Genomic DNA, 27,434 nt, shown 5'->3' with positions numbered 1-27,434 from the left:
GCTGATGGCTGTTTTCTTGTATCCTCACATGGCAGAGAGAGCAGATAAAGACAGCAAGCTCTCTAGTATCTCTTCTTATAAGGGGACTAATCCCATTCATCAGGGCTCTATCTTTATGACCTAATTACCTCCCAAAGACCTACTTCCTAATAAAATCACATTAAGGGTTATTATTTCAATATATGACTTGGTGTGGGGACACAAAAACTCAGTCAATAACATTAAATACCCAGTTCCAGAACAAAACACATGTTGAAGTGACCTTTGTTTGAAATATTCAATGGTGTCAGTGTGACGTCAGCATTGTGGCAGAGTGAACTTGCCTGGGACTCTCTCCCCTCCAACATACAACAAAAAGGAGCATCCATACTCTGACAGAAGACATCCTAACAACACAAAAACCTCAGAGAGACATGCAGCCACACGACAAAGGGTCAAAGGCTGGAGGTCCCCTTGGAGGAGCTGGAATGGGGTAAGAGAGACCTTCACTCCTTCCCCTAAAGACTGCCATCGAGACCATGGGAGGATCCATGAGGAAAGTAGTGGAGAAGGGGTTGCTCATTCATGGGATCACCAAGGACTCCCTAGGGCCCCTGCAGCCTAGAGGAAAGCCCTTTAACAGGGAGAAAGCTTTTGCTGGGGGGGGGTGACCTTATCAAGCCAAGACCCCAGGAGACCAGAAAGCAAGAGTTTATCAAGAAATCCCTGAGAGAGCACAGGAGAAAGCCCCCTCCCCTCAACTCGCCCCATGCCCTGTGGCTTCCCTGCCTGGGATATCTGCTGAAGGCAGAAGGCTCAGAATACACTGCTCTTGACCCCCACCCAGTGGCAACAGGCTGTAACTGCAACCAAATAATATCAGAATGAGAAAGACCCAACCTTCCAACATCAGATACTACATCAAATCTCCAGACCAGAGAGAAAACAACAAACACCCAGAACTCAGTCCCAAGGACACAGAAATATGTAAGCTAAATGACAATGAATTTAAAACAGCTATCATCAAAGAAACTCAATGAGGTAAAAGGGAATGTAGAGAAACAATTCAAAGAGTTCAGGAGCTACTTCACAAAAGAGATTAAAACTATAAAGAATCAATCAGAAATATTAATGGTGCTGGCCCTGTGGCCAAGTGGTTAAGTTCATGTGCTCCACTTTGGTGGCCCAGAGTTTTGCTGGTTCAGATCCTGGGCATGGACATGGCACCACTCATCCAGCCATGTTGAGGCAGCATCCCAAATGCCACAACTAGAAGGATGCACAACTAAAACTATACAACTGTGTACTGGGGGGCTTTGGGGAGAAAAAGGAAAAATAATTTTTTTTAAAAAAAGAAATATTAGAAATGAAAGACACAATAGAAGAGATAAAACAAAATACAGATTCCCTGAATGCTTGAGTGGACATCATAGAGGAGCATATCAGTATAATGAAAGATAGGCATGTTGAAATGCTCCAGACAATAGAGAAGAGAGAACTAAGACTAAAAAGAAATGAAGAAATTCTCCAAGGAATATCCGACTCAATGAGGAAATGCAACATAAGAATTATAGGTATTCAAGAAGGTGAAGAGAAGGAGAATAGAGCATATAGTGTGTTCAAAGAAATAATAGCAGAGAACTTCCAAAATCTAGGGAAAGATAGGGAAATATGTGTGGAAGAAGCTTCCAGATCTCCTAGGTTTGTCAATGTAAAAAGACCTACTGCAAAGCATATAGTAGTAAAACTGGCAAAAATTAATGACAAAGAAAGAATACTAAGGGCAGCAAGGCAGAAGAAAATAACCTACAAAGGAACCCCTATCAGGCTCTCAGCAGATTTCTCTGCAGAAACCTTACAAGCTAGGAGAGAATGGAAGGACATATTCACATATTTAAAAGACAAAAATCTTCAGCCAAGAATACTCTATCCAGCAAAAATATCCTTCAGATATGAGGGAGAAATTAAATCTTTCCCAGACAAACAAAAGCTAAGGGACTTTGTAGCTACAAGACCCCCCTAGAGGAAATCCTCAAGACGGCCCTCATACCTGAAAAAAGGAAAAAAGGGAGAAAGGGATCACAAAACACAGAGTAAGGAGATAAATAAGCAGCCAAAAATCAGAATAGGATAGCACACATTCAACTATAGCATTAGGCTAAAGGGAAGGAAAACACCAAAAACAAAGACAATCTTGTCACTTTAACCACAAACTCACAACACAAGTTGGAATAAGATATGAGAAAAACAACTTAGGAGGGGAGGAGGAAAGGGACAGAATCAGTTTAGACTAAGGAAATAAGAGGCCATCAGAAAATGGACTTATACACGAGATTCTGAATACAAACCTCAGGGTAACCACTAAACATAAAAGCAGAACAGAGACACAAGAAATAACAAGGAATAAACAAAGAAACACATCATAAAAAACTACATAATTCAATGGGTAGACCAAAACACACAGGAAGAGAAACAAAGGAAATGCAGGAAAACCAGAAGATGAGTAATATGATGACAGCATTCAGCCCTCATACATCAATAATCACCCTAAACATAAATGGATTGAATTCTCCAATAAAAAGACACAGAGTGGCAGGATGGATTAAAGAACAAGATCCAACAATTTGCTGCCTCCAGGAAATACATCTCAGCTCCAATGACAAACAAAGGCTCAGAGTGAAGGGGTGGAAGGTGGTACTCCAAGCTAATGGCAAACAAAAGAAAGCAGGTGTTGCAATACTTATATCAGACAAAGTAGACTTCAAGATAAGACAGGTAAAGAGACACAAAGAGGGGCAGTATATAATGATCAAAGGGACACTCCATCAAGAAGAAATAACACTTATAAATATGTATGCACCCTACATAGGACCACCAAAAGTTCATAAAGCAACTATTAACAAACCTAAAAGAAGATATTACAAATAACAAAATAATAGTAGGGGACCTCAACACACCACTCACATCAATGGATAGATCATCCAGACAGAAAATCAACAAGGAGACAGTGGAATTAAATGAAAAGCTAAACAAGTTGGACTTAATAGAAATATATAGAACACTCCATTCCAAAACAGCAGAATACACATTCTTCTCAAGTGCACATGGAACATTCTCCAGGATAGACCATATGCTGGGAAACAATGCAAGCCTCTATAAATTTAAGAAAATTGAAATAATAACAAGCATCTTTTCTGATCATAATGCCATAAAGCTAGAAATTAAATACAAGAAAAAAAGCTGAGAAAGGGACAAAGACGTGGAGACTAAATAACACGCTATTGAACAAGCAATGGATCATTGAAGAAATTAAAGGAGAAATCAAAACATATCTGGAGACAAATGAAAATGATAACATACCATACCAACTCATATGGGATGCAGCAAAAGCTGTATTAAGAGGGAAATTCATCGCAATACAGGCACATCTTAGCAAACAAGAAAAATCCCAAATACACAATCTCAAATTACACCTAACTAAATTAGAAAAAGAAGAACAAACAAAGCCCAAAGTCAGCAGAAAGAGAGAAATAATAAAACTCAGAGCAGAAATAAATGTTATTGAAACAAAAAGGGCAGTAGAAAGGATCAATGAAACAAAGAGCTGGTTCTTCGAGAAGATAAATAAAATTGACAAACCCCTAGCCAGACTTACAAAGAAAAAAAGAGAGAAAGCCCAGATAAACAAAATCAGAAATGAAAGAGGAGAAATAACAAGACTCCACAGAAATACAACAGATTATAAGAAAATAGTATGAAAAACTATATACCAACAAAATGGATAATCTAGAGGAAATGAATAAATTCTTAGACTCTTACAACCTCCCAAAGCTGAGTCAAGAGGAAACAATCTGAATAGACCAATCACAAGGAAAGAGATTGAAACAGTAATCAAAAGCATCCCAAAGAATAAAACTCCAGGACGAGACAGCTTCCCTGGGGAATTTTACCAAACTTTCAGAGAAGATTTAATACCTATCCTTTTCAAGCTATTCCAAAATTTAGGGAAGATTGAACACTTCCTAACACATTCTATGAGGCCAACATCACTCTGATACAAAGCTTGACAAGGACAGTACAAAAAAGGAAAACTACAGGTCAATATTGCTGATGAACATAGATGCAAAAATCCTCAACAAAGTTTTGGCAACCCAAATTCAGCAATACATCAAAAGGATCAAGCAATACATCATGATCACATGTGATTCACACCAGGGACACAGGGATGGTTCAACATCCGCAAATCAATCAACGGGATACACCACATCAACAAATTGAGGAATAAAAACCACATAATCATCTCAATAGATGCAGAGAAAGCATTTGACAAGACCCAGTAGCCATTTACAATAAAAACTCTTAACAAAATGGGGACAGAAGGAAATTACCTCAACACAATAAAGGCCATATATGACAAACTCACAGCCAACATCATACTCAATGGGCAAAAACTGAATGCCATGCCCCTGAGAACAGGAACAAGACAAGGATGCCCACTATCACCACTCTTATTCAACATAGTACTGGAGGTTTTGGCTAGAGCAATTAGGCAAGAGAAAGGAATAAAAGGAATCCAAATAGGGAGTGAAGAAGTGAAACTCTCACTGTTTGCAAATGACATGATCTTATATATACAAAACCCAAAAATTCCATCAGAAAACTAACAGAAATAATTAACAGCTACAGTAAAGTTGTGAGTACAGCATCAACTTACAAAAATCAGTTATTTTCTATACTCCAACAATGAACTTACAGAAAGAGAACTCAAGAATACAATTCCATTTGCAATTGCAACTAAAATAATAAAGTACCTAGGAATAAATTTAACCAAGGAGGTGAAGGACTCATACAATGAAAACTATGACATTACTGAAAGAAATTAATAATGACATAAAGAGATGGAAAGAGATTCCTTGCTCATGGATTGGAAGAATAAACATAGTTAAAATGTCCATACTACCTAAAGCAATCTACAGATTCAATGCAATCCTTTTCAGAATCCCAATGACATTCTTCATGGAAATAGAGCAAAGAATCCTAAAACTCATATAGGGCAACCAAAGACCCCGAATTGCTAAGGTAATCCTGAGAAAAAAGAACAAAGCTGGAGGTATCACAATCCCTGACTTCAAAATGTACTACAAAGCCATTCTGATCAAAACAGCATGGTACTGGTACAAAAACAGGCACACAGATCAATGGAACAGAACTGAGAGCCCAGAAATAAAACCACACATCTACGGACAGCCAATCTTTGACAAATGTGCCAAGAACATAGAATGGAGAAAAGATAGTCTCTTCAATAAATGGTGTTAGGAAAACTGGACAGCCACATGCAAAAGAATTAAGGTAGACCACTATCTCATGCCATACACAAAAATAAACTCAAAATGGATCAAAGACTTGAAGATACGTCCTGAAACTATAAAACTCCTGGAAGATAATATCAGTAGTACACTCTTTGACATTGAAATAAAAAGGATCTTTTCAAATACCTTGTCTTCTCAGACAAGGGAAACAAAAGAAAAAAGAAACAAGTGGGAGTTCATCAGACTAAAGAGCTTCTGCAAGGCAAAAGAAACTAGAATCAAAACAAAGAACAACCCACCAATTGGTAAAAAATATTTGCAAATCATATATCTGAAAAGGGGCTAATCTCCATCCTATATAAGGAACTCACACAACTGAACAATGAAAAAACAAACAACCTGATTGAAAAATGGGCGGAGGATATGAACAGACATTTTTTCCAAAGAAGATAGACAGATGGCCAATAAACACATGAAAAGATGTTCAACATCACTAATCATCAGGGAAATGCAAATCAAAACTATACTAAGATATCACCTTATGCCTGTTAAAATGGCTATGATCACTAAGACTAAAAAGAACAAATGTTGGAGAGGGTGTGGAGAGAAGGGAACCCTTATACACTGCTGGTGGGAATGCAAACTGGTGCAGCCACTATGGAAAACAGTATGGAGATGCCTCAAAAAACTAAAAATAGAACTACCATACCACCTAGCTATCCTACTACTGGGTATCTACCCAAACAATTTGAAATCAACAATCCAAAGTAACCATATGTACCCCTATGCTCATTGCAACACTATTCACAACAGCTAAGACATGGAAACAATCCAAGTGCCCATCGACTGATGATTGGATAAAGATATGGTATATATATATGTATACATACACAATGGAATACTACTCAGCCATAAAAAAGATAAATTCATCCCATTTGCAATAACATGGAAGGACCTGGAGGGAATTATGCTAAGCAAAATAAGCCAGTCTGAGAAAGACAAACACCTGATGATTTCACTCATATGTGGAATATAAACAAATACATGGACAAAGAAAACAGTTCAGTAGTTTCCAGGGGAAGGGGGGTAGGGGGTGAGCACAGGGGGTGAAGGGAAGCACTTATGTGGTAACAGTCAAGAAATAATGTACAACTGAATTCTCACATTGATGTAAGCTATTATGAACTCAATAAAAATAATACTGAATGGTATCGATGCCCATGGACTCTTCTAAAGTATCTCAAGTTCACTTCTGATTGGGTATGGTAGGCATCTCCTTTGCTCACATGGTCTTTGGCTTTCTCAGTTTGAAGGCATCTCCCCTCATTGAAGGCATCACTCATAAACAGCAGAAGCAGTATGGCCTAACAATATGGAAACACTGGCCAGAAGTCCTGGAGGAAGTTTCTAGAATAGACCTTAAGGTGTAGCAAGGGAGAGAGTGGTTCTTGGAAACAAATCTTGGAGCAATGGCAGGGTGGTTTTTACCACCCTCTCCCCCTTCTACTCACTCTCATTCTCTTTTTCCCTTTCTTCTATCACTCTACTTCTCTAAGACATACTTTCTTCCTATCAGTCACTGTGGTTGGATGTCACCCATCACACCCATCCCACCTTCATCCAATTTTACACTTTTAACCTCTGGAAGGAAAATGCACTCTGTCCACTCTTTATTCTCATGGCTCCTACATTAGTTGTAAGTCCTTATTATGTCTTACTTAGACTACTGGGAGAGCCTCCCAAATGACCTCTGCATCAGCAGACTCTCTCCCCCTAATTCATCAGCAAAGTTTTGTCATTCCTAGACTAACCTGTCTAGTTACAAATATAAACTCTATTTAATTCCCCTATCCCAAATCTCTTTCATTTAAGAAATGTTTATTTAGTGTCTACTATGAGCCACGCATTCTTCAGGGCATTTGAGAAAACGATTACTTATTCAACTTCTCCTCCAACATAAACCTAAAAACCCCTTGATTAAACAGACTGGTACCACCAAGGACTGATTCTTGCTTACATTCTAGCCCAAACACATCTCCACAGCATATGCTCCAGCTATAACTGATTCTTGAATCTAACCTACAAATAGGCCTTACAAATTCTCAGATTGTCCCCTCCAACCTGGAATAATCTCCCATTATTACATCACTTAAGATCAGGCTCAAATCTCATCATCACCTTGAAGCAATCATAGTTTACCACATTTGAAATGTTTATCCTCCCTCCACCCCATCCCACTATTCTATCATTAAAATTAATACTTTCATTATGGCACATATCACTCGTTGGCTCTAGATACTAAGATCATCTGCATGTGTATGGGTTCTACTTTCCAATAGATATCCTCTGGAAGGCAGCAAAGGTGTCTTTTCCATCTGTGCACTCTTTACAGGGCCAAGGACATTGCCTTGCACAAGATGAGGACTCAAAACCTGTTCAGGGACAAGTGGTTAGAAATGGGAAAACAAGATCTGAGTCCAGTTGTCCTTCTATGTTGCGCATGTTTTATACATTATACTAGGGATTGGGGCTTAAAGTAGTGTAGAATCAGAGGCAGGGAAAAAGGAGAAAACAATCTTTCCTTCGCCTGTGTCCCCAGATACTCAGCCTCTTTAGCAAATTTGGCGAGAGAACCTAAAGTCCATAGGCTGCTTGCCTGAGCAGATCCAACCTACTCCTGGTTTATCCAGCCCAAAATAAATAAAGGTGCCATGATGATTCCTCACTCTTTAAATTCTAGAGGAAAAAGAGGAGAATGAACAAAAAGACAAAAGGTATGAGGGAACTGTGTCTGTTCCATTGATTATACACACACTTTCAATTCAGTTCCCTTATCTAGCTAGCCTTCAGGTTTACCTGAGGTTAAGAGCAAGAGTTCTTCTAGCCTCAGGAATAGAGTTATAATGTGTACATGGGAAATGCAGTTCTAATGATGACTACAGTAGTTCCCCCTTATCTGTGGTTTCACTTTCTGCAGATTCAGTTGCCTGCAGTCAACTGAAGTCCAAAAACATTAAAAGGAAAAGTCCAGAAATGAACAACTCATAAGATTTAAATTGCCATTCTCAGCAGCATGATGAAATCTTATGCTGTCCTGCTCCATCCCACCTGGGACATGAATCATCCCTTTGTCCAGCATATCCACACTGTATACACTACCTGCCCATTAGTCACTTTGTAGCTCTCAGTTATCAGATCGACTGTCACAGTATTGCAGTGCTTGTGTTCAAGTAACCCTTATCTTACTTAATAATGGCCCCAAAGCACAAGAGTAGTTATACTGGCAATTCTGACATGCCAAAGAGAAGCCTTAAAGTGCTTCCTTTAAGTGAAAAGGTGAAAGTTCTCAACTAAATAAGGAAAGAAAAATATTGTATTCTGAAGTTGCTAAGATTTACAGTAACTTTTATTACAGTATATTGTTATAATTATTCTATTTTATGATTAGTTATTGTTATTAATCTCTTACTGCACCTAATTTAGAAATAAACTTTATTGGGGCTGGCCCAGTGGCATAGTGGTTAAGTTCGCATGCTCTGTTTCAGTGGTTGAGGTTCACCGGTTCAGGTCCTGGCCACGGACATACACACTGCTTGTCAACTCATGCTGTGGTGTCATCCCACATAGAAGAACTAGAAGGACTTACAACTAGGATATACAATCATGTACTGGGGCTTTGGGGAGGAATCAAAAAGAGAAAGATTGGCAACAGATGTTAGCTCAGGGCCAATCTTCCTCACACAAAAAAAGGAAACTTTATCATAGGTATGTATGTATAGGAAAAATCATAGTGTATATATAGGGTTCAATACTATCTGCAGTTTCAGGCATCCACTGGGAGTCTTAGAACGTACCCCTCGCAGATAAGGTGGACTATTGTATTTCATGATGGGGAACTGTAGTCATCTTCTAGTTGGTGGCAGGGGAGGGGTGGGAATTAAAGGCCACTCTCAGGATATCTAGCACCTTGAATGATGAGGGAAGGAAGCCAAGGCAGAATCGTCCCTCAGCATCTTCCTTATCTTCATCTATCTATACAGGGCACTTCAATGTTACCATGGGATTTTAAGAGGAACATACCAGCACCTACTTCTCTTCATGCTCCTGTTATATAAGACAAAGGATCCAAAAGATTACAAGGTGCATTGGCTTCTGTTAATGAAGGTTTTTCCATTGATGGGGGTGGCAGCAAAGAACAAATAGGGTAAACTGAAAACAGGCAAATCCAGAAGAAAGAAAGATTGCCTTAATAGTTTCTGATCCAGTCTGTTCAAAATTTGAAGTTCAAGACAGATATAACACGTTTGTATGGTAATAGGCTGAGTCCACATGAGTGAGTTTCTCAAGCATGAAAAACAAAGAGGCCACTTCTCATTGAATCCATTCCTCAACCCAACTGTTTTGTGTTAAAGACAGACCGCATGAAAAGGGGTGAGGTAGTTTAAACACAACATCTTAAATAAAGCACACAGATTCTCTAGCCTTTCCAGCATTACCTATAAAGGAATGAAAAGTCCTAGGAAAAATTCTGGAAAGACTATTCTGAAACAAGAACAGAATTCACCTCTCAAACAGAAATTTGTAGTTACAGAAAGAGTTTTTTCCCTCCACCATCCTTCCTGTGTACATACCTTATTTCATCCATTCTAAAATGTATGGTTTTTTACACATTTTAACATCTGGTATATCAAGATGAGTCTTAAGTTTAATGGCAAGACATAGTTTAATTGGCAGAGGGTTTTTTTTTGAAAGATTGGCATCTGCTACCAATCTTTTTCTCCCTATCCTTCCCCTTCGCCTTCGCCTTCCCTTTCCCCTTCTCGTTCTTCTCCCCAAAGCTCCTCCCCAGTACATAGTTGTATATTCTAGTTGCAGGTCCTTCTAGTTGTGCCATGTGGGACACTGTCTCAGCATGGCCTGATGAGCGGTGCTAGGTCTGTGCCTAGGATCTGAAGCAGCGAAACCCTGGGCTACCAAAGCAGAGCACGTGAACTTAACCACTCGGCCACAGGGCCAGCCCCTAATTGGCAGAGTTTTTAATTTCCCGTTAGTCCATAAAATAATGGTGTAATTGATGGCATCTTGGACCAGATGAAACATGTTATGTTGAGCAAGTAACTCCCACAGATTCTAAAGACTACAGATTAGATACTTCATCTCTAAATACCGACCTATCCTTTGGGTTCCTACCAGCATTACCTAGATCATACTTTGTCACCTCTCATCTGTGATCTTGAAATAACTTTCTTTCTGGTTCTTACCTCTAGCTTCCATCTTCAACAGTACCTACAAGAAACTCTATCTATAGAAAGGTTTCCCTAGTCTCCTAGCACTTCTCTAACCAGAAACCTTACTACCATACAGAGTTCTAAGAACTTTATATATATTAACTCACTTTATCATAATAAATTACTATTACTATTTTATCCCCATTTTAAAGATGATGAAACTAAGGCCCAGGGAGGTTAAGTAGCATTCCCAAGACATCATAGCTGCTAAGTGGTGGAGCTTGGATTAAAACGAGAAGTCTGGCTCCAAACCTTGTTTCCCTAATAATTCAAGACTCAAAACAAACATCTAAACCTGAAATGATCTTCCCCTACATTAAAGTCATGCTCAGTTCTCACCTTGTTCTAGAGGCCTCCCCAGATGTCATGGGTTAGAATTAACTCCATTCTCCCCTCCCCTCTCACTGAACAATCTCTACTTATCAGAGACTCCATTCTCATTCTCACTGTCTCCCCCCCCCGTCCTCCCTCCCTCCCTTCCTCTCTCTCTCTCTCTCTCTCTCTCTCTCTCTTGCTTGCTCGCTCTCTCTCTGTCCCCCCCATTTATTGTGAACCCTTGAAGGATATCTCTGTATCCTCCCATAGAAACATTTGGAGCTGCAAAAAAATGTGTTCATGGATTTGAAGGTATCTCAAACGGATTTTGGGTATCTCAGAGCTCATCTAGTTCTACCCCCTAATAAAGATGAGAAAACTGGAGATCAGACATATTATTAAGCAATGTTTCCTAAGCGATTAAAATACTTAATTATAAAGCCACAGCTCCTGAAGGATCTTTGCACAACTCCTGTCGTAGAATTCTTTCTAGTTCTACATGCCATTCTGGATTATACCAGTGATGGTGTTACAAGATGGACAGAACTCAGATTCAGGGAAGACAGAGCAAAGAGAAGGAAATAGTGAAAACAGTAAAAAAGGAAGTAGGAAGGGCAATCCCACTTGCTACTCACTTGTGTCCCAGAATTTGTGACCTCTTTAGGAAATCTTCAGGCAGGGCCAGAAGCCAGCAGCCTTTTGGGTAACAAGGCCATAAAATCTGTGCTTGAACATACTCAATCTGCAACAAACGTAATGACGTTATTTCAAATAGTCATTATTTATTCTAACTGTACCATGCCAAAATAAGTGGCGACTAAGAGCAAAACAAGTGTCACAGCAGACCTGCTCCATTATACTCTCTTCATTTAGACTTTCAATTTGGTCCCCCTGATGCATAGCCCATGGCTGTTTGCCATTCTTGGCTCCTTGAGGCTAGTTGCAAAAGATAGTTCAGTCTCCCCCCGACAAAGTGTAACGGGGGACTATGCACTTAACTGATACACTCAGTGTGTGTTCATGGTGGGGAGTAAAACCTTGTGGTTGAGAATTATGGTCATATCCTGAAAGACAAAGAGCAGTCCTGGGGACTAAGACACCCAGCCTTTCTTATGATAGGGGTGGTGTTTGCAAAGCCAGGGCTGTATCCTGACTTGACATATTCTTTCTACTTTCACATCTTCACAGGGCTTCAGCAGGAAGGAAGAAACCCTGGCCTGGGAGATGGAAAGGAGGGGCAGCTCATGAATTCAGTAGTTCCTGCACATGACCACCCATAACAAGTGACCCTCAAAAGTTCTTAAGATATTATTCTTAGTCCATGACCTTGTAGATGCGGTAGAACTTAAGGCAGTTTCTTGAGAGTAAATAATAGTATTTTGTACTTCAGATTCACGTGAATTGTTCTCACAAGGCAAAAAAAGACACCCAGGTCCACTACCCTTCACAACCTCTTTCAAAAAGCAGACTTTACCAATGTACTTCTAGTGAGAGTCCATCTGGTCACCTACATCAATTTTGATAAAGAAGGAAAAACTGAGCAATGTGATCTTTGCAATTGGTCTATACCATTTTCAGCCCTGGTCAAGTAATCCTCATGAGCCTTTCTATCAGAGCGCAATGCTGCCATGAAGACACTAGGGGCAATGTTGCCTAATAAATACAGGCCTTGGAAGACCAGTCCTAGAGAAAATTTCTGGAACTCCTTCTGCAGCAAGGAATGTAGCAGTCACTTCAAATATAAATTAAAGAAACAAGAGGGTATTTTTCACTCTACTTGTTTTTGTACCATATTCCTCTCTCTATCTTCTCTTTTTCTCAGAATAGAGACTCTCCCTCCCCAACATACATATGTGTACACACACACACAGATACACACACACAGACACACACACACAAACGCACATTTCAGCCATATTCTAGAGAACCTGTCTCTACTGGCATCTCTAAAAGCAGATCCCTTTTATCTATTTGCACTAAGCCCTCCCTACCTCTTTTTTACTCAGTTTTGATAACTTCCACTCTGGTTCCTGCATCTAACTTCTTCCTCTCAGTACTTCCAAATGTCTTTATCTAAAATACAGATTTAATCTCTTAGCATTTCCCTGCACAGAAACCTCCAATCACACAGGATGCTCCATCTCACATACCAGGGCTGGCAAATATATTCTGTAAAGGGTCAGATAGATATTTTAGGCTTTGTGAGCCATATGATCTCTATTGCAACTACTCAACTCTGTTGTTGTAGCACAAAAGTAGCCATAGACAACACATAAATGAATGGTCATGGCTGTGTTCCAATAAAATTTTATTTCCAAAAGCAGGTAACAGCTGGATTTAACCTTCTGGCTATAGTTTGCTTGACTCACTCTTAATACACACAGCCTCCCTTCAGCAAAATTTGCTCCCTCCTCCTGGATCCTTGATATCTGCCTGTGGTTAAGATAAAACTTTCTCACTCCACACACCTGTGAACTGACTCAGAAGGAAGGTCTACTTAGTTTATCCCAGTAGTCCATCAGCCCCATCCACTTTCTGACTCTGAAATATATAAATATAAAATTTCCTATCAGGATAAACTAGGAGGAAGATTCACCAAAAGACTCAGACAAAATACCTACAATGGAGGCAGGGATATGAGGACTACTAAGAAGAGATTTTCTACCAAGTGACTGTGAGGGAACTGATAATGGGACAGGAGTATTTTATGATAGACAAAGGGAATAAAAATAGCAGTAATATTAGGTAATGGAGGGGTCTGGAATTGGCCACCCCAATGTATGTCTCTTTGGCATGATTATTTGAGGCTAGTTCCTTTGCAGACAGGAAAGCAACTGAAAAGTAGAATTTACATACCCTTTGTAAGAGACATTTACATTGTAAAGGAACTCTCCATCTGTAAAGATATCTCAAGAAACCCTTAATCAGTGGGGAAGGCAAGGACTTAAATCTGCATTTGTTTATTGTGCTAGTCTGGTAACCTCCTGTGACTGACTTCCCTCCCCCTCCCAACATTGGCATTTCCTTCAGGATGAAGCATCTTTCCTTAGGCTAGGAACTGATTGCTGCGCTCACCTGTGACCACCCAGCTCGAGACAATAGACTTGCCTCCTGCTACGCCCTCCAAGACAGCAGACCCACTACCTGCTGTGTCCATCAAGCACTGTGCCGACGGGGCAATCTTGTGACTTTTGTGGGAGGGACATTTCAATCATATGTGAAATACCCTGTTTGGGGGTATATAACCACTATGTGCACCCCACTTCTTTGGTGCCCTTTCTTCCTTCGGGAAGAAAGGCCCCGGACCATGGTTCCTCATAAAGCTTTGTTTAATTTTCTCTTGCTATTCTGTCTCATGTGAATTTAATTCATTCTCCGGCCAGATGAACCCACATTAGGCAGAGGAAAAGGCTTCCTCCCTACAGTTACATAGAAAGGAAAAATGATTGAGGGAAAGCGGTCAAAGCAGAGGAAGCTGTCAAAGAGGTTTTCTCTTTCTAGTCACCTACTTTCAAGGACCTCTGGAATAGTAAAACATTCAAGGGCTAGGGCCTTAGAGTTAGGCTGCTTAAGTTTTGAATATTGGCTTTATTCACTTGAAGTGTGAATTGCAGGCAAGTCTGAGTCACAGTTTCTGCATCTCAAAACAGGGAATGATAGCAGCACAATCTCTGAGGGTTTTTGACATGATTAAACAAACAGTGCATACAAAGCACTTAAAATGGGGCCTAGCACAAGGTAAGCAGTCAATAAGTGTTAACTATTATTACAACTACTATTATTATTATGGGAATCTGGAGACAGAGCCAGCATTCACAGAACTGTCAGGTAGTGATGAATCTGTAGACTTTGGCATGGCTGGTTCTGCCTCAGGGTCAGCACTCCAGAATTTCCATTCTGACACAAGATAGAGTTTTGTCTACCAAATAGACCCAAAGGCCTGCTGCTCTAGAATTTATGGAATTAGGCTCTTAGCCACAACATAGGAAGGAAGGGTCCTTCCAAATAAAGAACTCAGTAACAAAGCATTTTCTTCTGTCAATCAAATTAGTGGCTAATTCTTGCCAATTTTATCATAATGTCTAACAAATCTAGCCCCCATGCAACCTTTGTTGTTTTTACTTTCCTTGTCCCTCATTTAGGCATTTATCTCTCACTTAGAATATCTCCTGCTTTCTGTTACAATCCCTTCAATCTATCCTCCGCTCTTTTCAGGGTGGTCTTGGTACAAATCAGATCTCAATATACTTTTCACTGCCCAACTTAAACACTTTTGTTTCCTCTCCACTACTTTATGAATAAATCCCAAATTCTTCTGTTGGGCATTCAAGGTTGTTTACATTCTGGCTCCCTTACACTATATTTTAAGTGCATTATGTCCATACTTCATTAACTCTGCATGGTTAGTATTTTTATATTGAATTTATTTTAAATTTATTTTAAAATTAAAATAAAGCAAAAGTGAATTTTTTTGGCATACAGTTCTATGAATTTTAACACGGGTATAGATTCATATAGTCACTACCACAATCATAACAGAGGAAAGTTTCATCACCCCAAAAAACCCCCTTGTGCTATTATTTACTACTCACACCCTACCACCACCTTTCATCCCTGTGAACCACTGATCTGTTCCTTGACACTTTAATTTTGTCTTTTCAAGAATAAAACATAAATAGAATCGCATTCTATGTGACATTTTGAGACTGGATTTTTTTCACTCAGCATCATGTCTTTGAAAATCATCCAACTTGTGTGTATTGATAATTCATTCCCGTTTGTTGCTGAGTAGTATCCCATGGTATGAATATACCACAGCTTGTTTAACCATTCACCTGTTGAAGGACATCTGGGTTCTTTTTAGCCATTATAAATAAAGCCACATAAACATTGGTGTACAATTTTTTCTGCAGACATATGCTTATATTTCTCTGGGATAAATGCAATTTCTGTGTGGTATTGATGAGGTATTATTTTGGGCTGGTTACTTTTGAAAACTGCAGACAGGAAAGAGGCTCTGAAAAGTGGGATTTACTTGCCCTTTGTTAAGAAACATTTACATTTGTAAGGGAGGTCTCCATCTGTGGGAGTGTCTCCCTCTCTGCATCAGGAAGAAGGGGGGATGATCTTATCTCTAAAAACTCTTAATGGGGAAGGCAAGGACATCCTGACTTAATTTGATCTGATTCTTATCTCAAGTTATAGGACCACCCACTAACCAGACCCCACCTGCACTGATACCATTTTAACGACTTTTTTTTACATATTCTTTCCTTTGTCTTGTAAAGAAATAACTCACATACCTATGCCTTATAAATTTAGCTCTAACCCTCAACACACTGCAGCTCTTACTGCCCATGGCTCCTGTCCCCATGCTATTCCATACTATTCTCTGAATAAAAGAGCACTACTGCCAGATCTTGAGAGTCCAAGAAATCTTTCTTTCGACTCCTCAACTCACTGAGCCCGCATCAGTATGGTAACTGTGTGTTTAATTTTTAAGAAACTTCCAACTTGTCAAGGGTAAGGCAGCTGAAGGCAGTCAAGGGCCAGCCGAAAAAAAATGAGGCAGGCTCACTCCAAAAAAGGAGAATAGTAAGGATGCTGGACAAGCTTCTGACAGTGGAACAGATAAAACTGTAACAAAATAAAAGCTTTATAGCTTTTTTCTTAAGCTGATCTACAGTCCAGGAAACAGAATGGTGGACCTCCTTCACTACCTTCCCCTATAAGCTCACTGCTAAGGCAATAAATCTTGCTATCCTAAAAAGTGTGATTTCACATTGATTTATTAGCACTGAAGTGTTGGCCAGAAAGATTGCAATAGAGAGATACTAGGTTCTTCACTTTGTAGGGCTGGAACTGTAGAAAAAATAAGTAACTAAGAGCCTGGAAAGCAAAGACCTTCCCAAACTCCCCAGAATAGGCTATCAAGCTGCTCTACTTGCCTCCATTCCCGCTGGACTGGTGGAGCTTCAGGGGAACACAACTGTGAAATGTGGTCCTAGATAGTGAGTTTTAAGGGCCTACACTACATTTAAATTATTCTATGACAAGTATTTGAGCCACTTCCAATTATAGAGGTTAGAAGAATGGGGTTTAAATAGATAAAGTGCCAGAACAGAGCACCAGTAGAGTACAATGGTTAGGAGTGTTGGCAGACAGACAATGGGTGATATATCTAATATACAAAGACTCTTAAGAATTGAGTGAAGGAGACCAACACACCCACCCAACAAAAAGACCAAAAGCCCTATAGAAAAATGGGGAAAAGATGTGAACAGACAATTCACAAAAAAGATTTTTAAAAAATGCGGTCCTTAAATATATGAGAAAATGTTCAAACTCACTCAAAATTAGAGAAATACAAAGTAAAAATACAGAGACATCACTTCTCACCTATCAGACTGGTAAAAATATGACAACACATTCTTTTGGTGAGACCAGGAGGAAATAGGCATTCTCATACATTGATGGTAGGAAGGCAAATGGCTACAACTCTTCTGGCAGTAGATCTGACAATTCTAACAAATCTACGTATGTCCTCACTTTAAAAAAATAACAGCTTTATTGACATACAATTCACATACTATACAATTCACCCATTTAAAACGTGCCATTCAATGGTTTTTAGTAAACTCACAATGTTGTATAACCATAACCATAATCAATTTTAGAACACTTTCATTACCCCAAAAAGAAACTCCATACACATTAGCAATCACTCCTCATTTATCCTCATGCTTCCGCCTACCCCTAGCCCTAGGCAATCACTAATATCTACTTTCCGTCTCTAAATAGCAAAGAGGCATACATGAGGATATAAGATTGAACATTCACAGAAATCATGGAAAGAATGCCAGACTTGCCCAGGTTGTAAAATTGAGGATTCAAGATACATTTATCTAAATTCTCAAGGAAAATGAAGCTCTTAAGCGACATCTCTGTTAAAAGTGAGGGGCTGGCCCCTTGGCCGAGTGGTTAACTTCACGCGCTCCGTTGCAGGTGGCCCAGTGTATCGTTGGTTCAAATCCTGGGGGCGGACATGGCACTGCTCATCAAACCACGCTGAGGCGGCGTCCCACATGCCACAACTAGAAGGACCCACAACGAAGAATATACAACTATGTACCGGGGGGCTTTGGGGAGAAAAAGGAAAAAAATTTTTAAAAATCTTTAAAAAAAAAAAGTGATTAACACACTTGATTTTAGACCAAGTATAGCACTACCACCTCTAGGTCAAACTTCCTTTCAAAATCCTGAAAGAAGAGTTCTTGAACTATATTGAGCCAAGGTATGCACATGATTCCAGAGAAAATTTCAGAAGTTCTACACTGAGAAGCCCTCCAGATAATCAAGGAAGTTCATTAAATTCCTGGGAGTTCTAGATATCACTGATAGTTTCTTCATCACCTTTTCATAATGACAACTCCACTAAATTATTTTTCCAGGAAAGGAAAGAGTTATACTGAACAGCCACATTTTAGAAACTGAAAACTATTTCTCCCATAATTTTGGCCTAACCAGATCCATCCATTTACCCTGGCAAACTCCGTCTCTGCCTCTAATTCTCAAAAAAACGCTGGTCATGGCCAAAGGCAGCTACCCAATATGAGAAAAAGAAAGTGATGATCAAGGCCACCATCAAGACATGAACACACTACCTTGAAGGATCTCAAAATTTCATGGAGGTCTAATCTAATCATCACAATTTAGAGCAGCAGATGCCAGAAAAACTCAGTCTATGACAAGTGAGGTAGACTTTCTTTTACAAATACTCTAACTTTTCCTTTTCCTATGATCTTAGGGTCAAAACAGCTCCCAAATATCAGAGGGGTGGTAGAGGAATCCTATCCTGAAAGATCATCTGGTCTGGGAATATTTTGGTCATCACTATCAGCTGAAGCACAGCTGAAGTGTGCTGTGCAGAAAAGAGTTAATGTAGAAGACTTGAGACTGCTATTCTTAAAAGAGCCTGCTTGTAAGGTTGGCCTTTGGCTGGCATCTGGGAACTTGGCTTTTGGAATATTTCCAGGCAACAATTAACTGACTAGGGTGGCTCATTGTGCCTAGAATATTTGTGCGAGCAATGTCGTTTAATGCTGAACACCTGCTTTCCTTCTGGGAGTCTGGGATTTTCGTATGTGCTAGGAAGAGAGTGCTTATGCAATTAGTCCCCAGTAAAAACTTAGGCACTGAGTCTCTAATGGGCCTCCATAGTAGACAACATTTCACATATGTTGCTGCAGTATTACTGACGGGAGAAAAGTGCACTCTGTGTGACTCCTCCTAGGCAGAAGAGAGCATAAAGAAGCCTGCACGGGGTTTCCTCTAGACCTTACCTGTTTCTTCTTCCTTTGTGATCTAGCTATGTATCCTTACTGCATCACTACAATATATCTTAACCACAAATAAAACTACACACTGAGTCTTGTGAGCCTTTGTAGCAAATTACCCAACCTGGGGATAGTTTTGAGGATCTCTAACATAAGATGTTGATTCACCTAGACACTCACAGATAACCCCAGTGGTCAAAGAGTGCTCTAGGTCCTGGTGGTAGTAGCCTCTACCTCAGGTATGTGGTTCTTCCACACTACCCTAAAGGACCAGTGCAGACCACTCAAAACTCTGAACATGTCTAGTAAGTAAAAAATTCATTCACTCGTGCAACAAATATTTATGGAGCACCTACTGTATCCCAGGCACTGTGGCCTCAGACTGAGGACAGGACTGGAAGGCCCAAAGTATTACTCTAGCCTATCCTGACCACCAAATTCTCCATGAAATACCATTTTACTGGACTTAAACGTGGATCTTTCTCCTTTCTAAAATTGTAACACCATTGGAAGTAGTAGACATCCTCACTAAGATGGCATGTTTTATCACCTTTCCTGGACTCCCATTCACAACTACTACTGTCACATTGTTTATCAAAGAAGGAATCCATCTCCATGAACTTCATAACAACCTGAAATTTGACTAAGACCCTCATTTAATATCCTGATCTGAAAAGTACTATTCAGAGCCCTCCATATGCAGATCCACCTCTGTATCATCCAATACCTGCAGAACAACAGGTAAAGCAATGGGCATGCTTTATCCAAGTCCTAAAAGGACACCTGCACCGTTATACTCCCTCAAACAATATAATTAATTCTACTCTACAACACTGAATTTATTTATAACAATTCACTACACTGTTTACTAAAACACTGATCTACAACTGTGGCTTGGACCCCCACAGCTTCCTCATACCATGGAGCAAAAACCACAACCCTGGAAGTCCCCATAATACACAGAAAAGGTAAAAGCCACTCAAGAAGATCTACAAAACAGTATGCTGAATAGCTCCAGAGTAGATATAAAAGTTTGACATGCTATATTGCTCTCTTTTAGACACATCAGCATCATCCAACCCTGCCAATAATATCTGTGGCTATTGAAGACCATGCTGGCCTTTCAATTTCCAATTGCTTCCCACCAAAACAGTTTTAATATCTCTTCCCTGACTCCCTGCTAGGTCCTACCCATCAAAGCCATCTCATGCCTCTCCACCTGCCTGAGAAACTTCATATAGGGAACCAGAATACATGGTAAAACAAGTATTAGATTCCCATTAATACTAATCAGTTTCAATACTTGGTGCAACTGGATGGGTATCAGCTAGAAGAGCAGTTATGGGAGCCTCTTGGTCACCATAAAACACTCCAGAATATGTTATAATTTTCCTTCAGGAAAACCTAGGAATAGTGTGCCCCAACCCAGAAAAGGGTAGTGTCTGTTCTGCCTTGTTCCTTTAATCTGACTGATCTATCAAAGTATTACACCTCTGCCAAATCATAAAACCAAGCTACAAACACTAACAGTCATGCTAGCAATCATCTCAGACCTTCCTCACTGCCTCTCAAAACATACTTTCATTCTGACATTCTTTCTCACTACCTCAACCACTCACCCACTCCATTCACTGCCAGCATTAATCCTAACTCATTTGCATTTGTTCTTGTTCTCATCTTTTAATCTCCTTGGCTCTGGCTGGCTGGTTCTGTGTCTCAGCTTCAAATTCCTGCCTCTAGCATTCTTTGACTTGGAATAACCTCAAGTCAATCCCCTCTACTTCTTAGCCCTCATCTTTCCTACACTGTGTTCAGCTCAGCTTGTTCTCTCCTTTGGGCATCCCAAGATGCCTTGTATGAAAACTCTCGGCTCCCAAGTTAGGCCCCATGAGACCCCCCACCTCCAGCCTGGCCAGTCTCCACTTATTTCCTTGCAGAGGCTGGATGAGATTTTGATCTTCTGGTCTTGATGTTTGTAGTTGGACTCCGGTGTTTGAACCATGGCTTTCTCCTATACCAGGGCATGGCACACTTTTTCCACAAAGAGCCAGAGAGTAAAAATTTAGGCTTGAATGCTATATGATCTCTGTCACAACTACTCAAATGTGCTGTTATAGTGCAAAAGCAGCCATAGACTACAGGTAAACAAATGGTCATGAATGTGTTCCAATAACACTTTATTTATTAAAACAGTCAGTGGATTGTCTCTCTGGCTCTTGGCCCTCCCTGCTACTCTAGATACAAGCTATCCCTATCATAAGCCCTCTGTTCCAGGCTATTTGATTGGTGCCTAGGCTACCATATAAGAGGTGGATTTAGACAAAATTCATCATATTCAAAAATTAAAGTTATAATCTTCCCCCACCAAAGCTGCTCTTCTCAACATAGCCCCTATCATGGTGACTGATAACACTGCTCATCAAGGCATTGGTTATGTATGTGGTTGTTAGCTTTGACTTATCCCACTCTTCACCTGCCAATTGGTCAACAAGTTCTGCTGATTCTTTTCTCAAAACACTCTTACATTTGCCCCTACTTCTCCCTCTTAACCTACCGTGTCACCTTTTGATTAGGCTACTGTAATATCTTCCAGAAAGATCAGATTAGTTGAAGTCCCCAAAATATGCTGTGATGTTTCACAAATCTACTACATATTTCCTTTTTCCTGGAATCCCCTCCCTCTTAACTCCTACTCCCACCTTTTATCTTTGTGAATTCCTATTCATTATTCAAAACCTAGCTCACATTTTTCCTTCCACATTTAATCATTGCCTCTCCAAGTCTACTTGGCTTAAATAATATACCTTTGACATTCCCAAGAGATATGTTCCAAAAGCACAAAATTCATGAATAATGGAAAATTTATAGCAAGATGGTAGAATAGGAGGTCCTCTGCACATATCCGCCCACAGCAACAATAATTTGGCAGCAATCCACAGACAAAAGTGTCTTTGGGAGAGCTTTGGGATCCAGGTAGGAGAATAAAATCCTTGTAGAGCCCAACATCAAGGAGGGTCATTTTGAGAAGGCAGGCATGCATCCATGTGGATGGCTTGCCAACCATGTTCCTGGTTACAGACACAGCCACAGATCTGTCCTCCTGTGGACTCAGTTACAGCCCCATCTGGCCTTGGTCCTGCCATCAGCACTATCCGCCAAGGGAACCAGGAGAAGATGCACCTACCCATGCCTTGGATAACAGGCTCAGCAACCTCAGTCTGACTGTGGATCCTGAAGAAGCCCTGTGATTTGGTTCCAGTCCTTCTCAGCCATGATCTGAGAGCAGTCCTGCCTACCTAGGAATCTGGCAGGAGGCACAGCCACCCATACCCCTAGAGGCAGGCCTGAAGATGTCAGACCTGGCTATGGATGTTGAAACAGCCTTGTGACTTAGACTTGGTTTCAGCCCTTCTTAGCTGCAGTCCAGAGCCACTCCTGCCCACCCACGGAACCACCCAGTTACCTGGTGGGAGCCCTCCAAGGGACCCAGCAGGAATTACACCTGTTGATGCACCTGGTAACAGACCCACTATCTGTGGACCCTGAAGTAGAATGTTGTCCCAGCACCAGCTCCACTGACCGAGGTCTTGGAAGCAGTCCCACCAGCCCAGGGACTAGGCAGGATCCACACCTGCCTAAGCCCCTGGTAACTGGCCTGCCAATTGTGGACCCCACTGTGAAACCAGTAACAGCCACAAGCCCCACTCCAACTCCATTCAACTGAGATCCTGGAGGCAATGCCATCAGTCCAGGGACCCAACAGGAGAAGTCTTTACCTGCCAAAACCAGTCCGTAAAGGCTAGAAAAAGTGCTGGCTCCTTTAAATTCACAGACACCAACACAAGGCTACATGGATCATGAATAATCAGGCAAATATGACACCACCAAAGGAAACTAATAAAGCTCCAGAAACTGATCCCAAAGAAATGAAGCTCTATGAATTGCCCGACAAAGAATTCAAAATAATCACTTAAAGAAGCCAAATAAGATGCAAGAAAACACAGAGATACAACTAAACAAAATGAGAAAAAAACAATGCATGAATAAAATGAGAATTTTAATAAAGAAATAGAAACTGTAAAAGAGAATCAAACAGAAATCCTGAAGCTGAAGTATATAATGACAAAAACTAAAAAATTCAACACAGAGCTTCAACAGCAGACTCAATCATGTAAGAATCAGCAAACCTGAAGACAAGTCATTTGAAATCAGCCAGTTATAGGAACAAAAAGAAATATGAATGAAAAAGAGTAAAGAAAGCACACAGGATCTATGTGACATTATTAGGCATACAAATATATGCATTATGGGAGTCAAGGAAGAAGAGAAAGAGAAAGGGACAGAAAGCTTATTTAAAGAAATAATGGCTGAACACTTCCCAAATCTTGGGATGAATATGGACATCCAGACTCATGAAGCTCAAATATCCCCAAGCAAGATCAAACCAAAGTAGGCTACCCCAGGACACATTATAATCAAATTGTAAAAAGTCTAAGCAAAGAGAGAATTTTGAAGCAGCAAGAGAAAAGCAACTTGTCATATACAAGAGAACCCCCATAAGCTTATCACTGGATTTCTCAGCAGAAACCTTGCAGTACAGGAAGGAGTGGGATGATATGTTCAAAGAGCTCAAGGGCAAAAGTGTCAACCAAGAACACTGTACCCAGAAAAGCTGTCTTTCAGAAATGAAGGAGAGATAAAGACATTCCCAGATAAATTAGAGCTGAGGAAGATCATCACTACCAGACCTGCTTTACAGGAAATGCTAAAGGGAGTTCTTAAAGTTGAAAAGAAAGGAAGCTAAGAAACAATATGAAAACATATGAAAGTATAAAACTCATTGGTAAAGGTAAATACATAGTCAAATTCAGAATACTCTAGTACTGTAATGGTGGCATGTAAATCACTGAACTCTAAAAGTTAAAAGACAAAAGTATTAAACATAATTATAGCTACAATAATTTGTGAATAGATACATAACATATAAAGATATGAAGGGTGATATCCATAGCATAAAATGTGTGGAGGAAGGAGTAAAAGTATTAAGTTTTTTCAAACGATTGAAGTTGAGTTCTTATCAGCTTAAAACAGAACGTTATAATTACAAGATGTTTTATGTAATCACAAAAATACCCTTTAGTATATGCACAAATGATAAAGAGAAAAGAATCAAAGCACACCACTAGAAAAATTAACAAATCAAAAAGAAAGACAGCAAGAGGCAAAAAGAAATAAACAAACAAAGAAACTAAAAAAAAGGCAGAAAATGATGAACAAATCAGCAATAGTAAGCGCTAATCTATCAGCAATTACTTTAAATATAAATGGATTAAGTTCTCCAATCAAAAGACACAGAGTGGCTGAATGGATAAAAAAAATAAGATCCAAGATATGCTGCCTATAAGAGATTTACTTTAGCTTTAATGGCACACACTGGCTGAAAGTGAAGGCATGAAAAAACATATTCCATGCAAATAATAACCAAAAGAGAGTGGAAGTGACTATACTTATATTAGACAAAATAGACTTTTATTCAAAATCTGTCATAATAGACAAAGAAGGTCATTATATAATTATTTAAAAAGTTAATTTGTCAAGAGGATATAACAACTGTAAATACAAACACAGCCAACATTGGAGCACTTAAATATATAAGGAAAATATTGACAGAACTGAAGGAAGAAAGAGACAGCAATACAATAATAGTGGGGCACTTTGACAGTCCACCTCAGGGAACTAGAACAAAGTAAGACTAGGGGCCAGCCCCAAGGCCGAGTGGTTAAGTTCACGCGCTCCACTGCAACAGCCCAGGGTTTCGCTGGTTCCGATCCTGGCCACGGACATGGCACCATTCATCAGGCCACGCTGAGGTGGTGTCCCACATGCCACAACTAGAAGGACCCACAGCTAAAAATATACAACTATGTACTAGGGAGATTTGGGGAGAAAAAGCAGAAAGAAAAAAAAAAGAAGATTGGCAACAGTTGTTGGCTCAGGTGCCAATCTTTAAAAAAAAAAACAAACTAAGACTAAAGTTAGCAGAAGGAAGGAAATATTGAAGATTAGAACAGAAATAAATTAAATTGAGACTGGAAAGACAAGAGAAAAGATCAGCAAAACTAAGAGTTGGTTTTTCGAAAAGATAAACAAAATTGACAAACTTTTAGCTACACTAACCAAGAAAAAAAGAGAGAGGGCTTAAATAAATAAAATTACAAATGAAAATTGCAACTGGTACTGAGAAATAAAAAGGATCATAAGAGACTACTATGAACAATTATATTCCAACAAATTTGATGACTTAGGGGCTGGCCCCATGGCCAAGTGGTTAAGTTCGCACGCTCCGCTTTGCCAGCCCAGGGTTTCGCCAGTTTGCATCCTGGGCGTGGACATGGTGATATCGACCCTGATATCAGTTTCCCCACATTAAACCCAGCACATATGGGGTTAAAACCAAAACACTCATTCCCTGCTTACTCTCTGGCTTCCTGGCTCCAGAATCCACTGTCATCCATGGAGATAGACACCTTCAAGGACAAGCTCCTGGATTATCTCCTCCCCATAAAGAGATACAGACTGGTGGGAAAGCTGCTGACCAGCAAGGTCACAGGCTTCCTCCTCTCTGTAAATGTCTTAAGGCCAAAGACAGGCTGGCGGGAAAGCTCCTACCAGCAAGGCCATATGCTCCCCCTCCCCTACCTAAAACCCCAAATAAAAACCCTTCCTTTTAGCTTTTCGGGGAGTTTGGGATTTGAGCGTTAGCTGCCCTCTCTCCTTGCTCAGCACTGTGCAAAAATAAAATTCCTACTTTCTTCCACCACACCCGGTGTCAGAAATTGGCTTTCTGTGCAACGGGTGAGCGAACTCGCTTCAGGTTCGGTAACAATGGCACCGCTCGCCAAGCCATGCTGAGTTGGCATCCTGCATAGCAGAGCCAGAGGAACCTACAACTAGAATATACAACTATGTACTGGGGGGCTTTGGGGAGAAAAAGAAGAAGGGAAAAAAAAGAAGATTGGCAACAGGTGTTAACTTAGATCCCAATCTTTTTTTAAAAAATTGGATGACCTAGAAGAAATGGATAAATTCCTAGAAATATACAATCTACCAAGACTGAATCATAAAGAAATAGAAAATCTGAACAGACCAATAATGAATAAGGATTTTGAATCAGTAATCAAAAATCTCCCAAAAAAGAAAAGTCCAGGGCCAGGTTGCTTCACTGATGAATTCTAACAAACATTTAAAAAAGAATTAATGCCAATCCTTCTTAAACTCTTACAAAAAAATTGAACAGGAGGGAACATTTCCAACTCAGTTTACATAGCCAGCATTACCCTGAAACCAAAGCCAAACAAGGACACTATAAAAAAGAACACTACAGGCCAATATTTCTGAAGACGGATACAAATGTTCTCAACAATAGACTGGCAAACCAAACTCAACAGTACATAAAAAGGAACATATACCATAATCAAATGAGATTTACCCCTGAGATGCAAGGATGGTTCAACATATGCAATTAATAAATGCGATACACCACATTAACAGAATGGAAAATAAAAATCATATGGCCATCCCAATACATGAAACAGCATTTGACAAAATTCAACATCCTTTCATGATAAAAACTCTCAACAAATTAAGAAAAAATGTCCCTCAATATAATAAAGGCCATATATGACAAGCCCACACTTAACATCATACTCAACACTGAAAATCTGAAAGCTTTTCCTTTAAGATAAGAAACAAGACGAGGATGCTCACTCTTGCCACTCCTATTCAGCATAGTACTGCAAGTTCTAGCTAGAGAAATTAAGCAAGAAAAAAAATAAAATGAATTCAAATTGGAAAAGAAGAAGTAAAATTGTCTTTGTTCTCAGAAAACATGATCTTACATAGAGAAAACCCTAAAGACTGCACCAAAAACCTGTTAGAACTAACAAGTGAATTTAGTGAAGCTGCAGGATACAAAATCAACATACAAAAATCACTTGCATCTCTATATACTAATAACAAACAATCTGAAAGGAAAATTAAGAAAACAATCCCATTTACAATAGCATCAGAAAGAAAAAAATACTTAGAAATAAATTTAACCGAGAAGATGAAAAATCTGTACACTGAAAACTGTTCAACATTGATTAAATAAACTGAACATGACACAAATAAATGGAAAAATATCCAATGATTCTGGATTAGAAGAC

At 39.7% G+C, this 27,434-nt stretch overlaps 1 long non-coding RNA gene across 1 annotated transcript in view; it reads right to left on the bottom strand.

Annotated features, from left to right (window-relative positions):
* LOC138921870 (uncharacterized) overlaps window positions 1-27,434 on the bottom strand; it is a 51,218-nt gene that overhangs the window by 19,857 nt on the left and 3,927 nt on the right. The window contains exon 3 of the long non-coding RNA XR_011434818.1: window positions 11,527-11,633. This is a non-coding gene — a long non-coding RNA (uncharacterized lncRNA). The remainder of the gene's footprint in view (window positions 1-11,526; window positions 11,634-27,434) is intronic.

This window comes from Equus caballus, chromosome X, assembly GCF_041296265.1.
Source record: "Equus caballus isolate H_3958 breed thoroughbred chromosome X, TB-T2T, whole genome shotgun sequence".
Classification (NCBI taxonomy): domain Eukaryota; kingdom Metazoa; phylum Chordata; class Mammalia; order Perissodactyla; family Equidae; genus Equus; species Equus caballus.
Note: the sequence above shows the minus strand (reverse complement) of the source record. Positions and strands in the feature narration are given on the sequence as shown.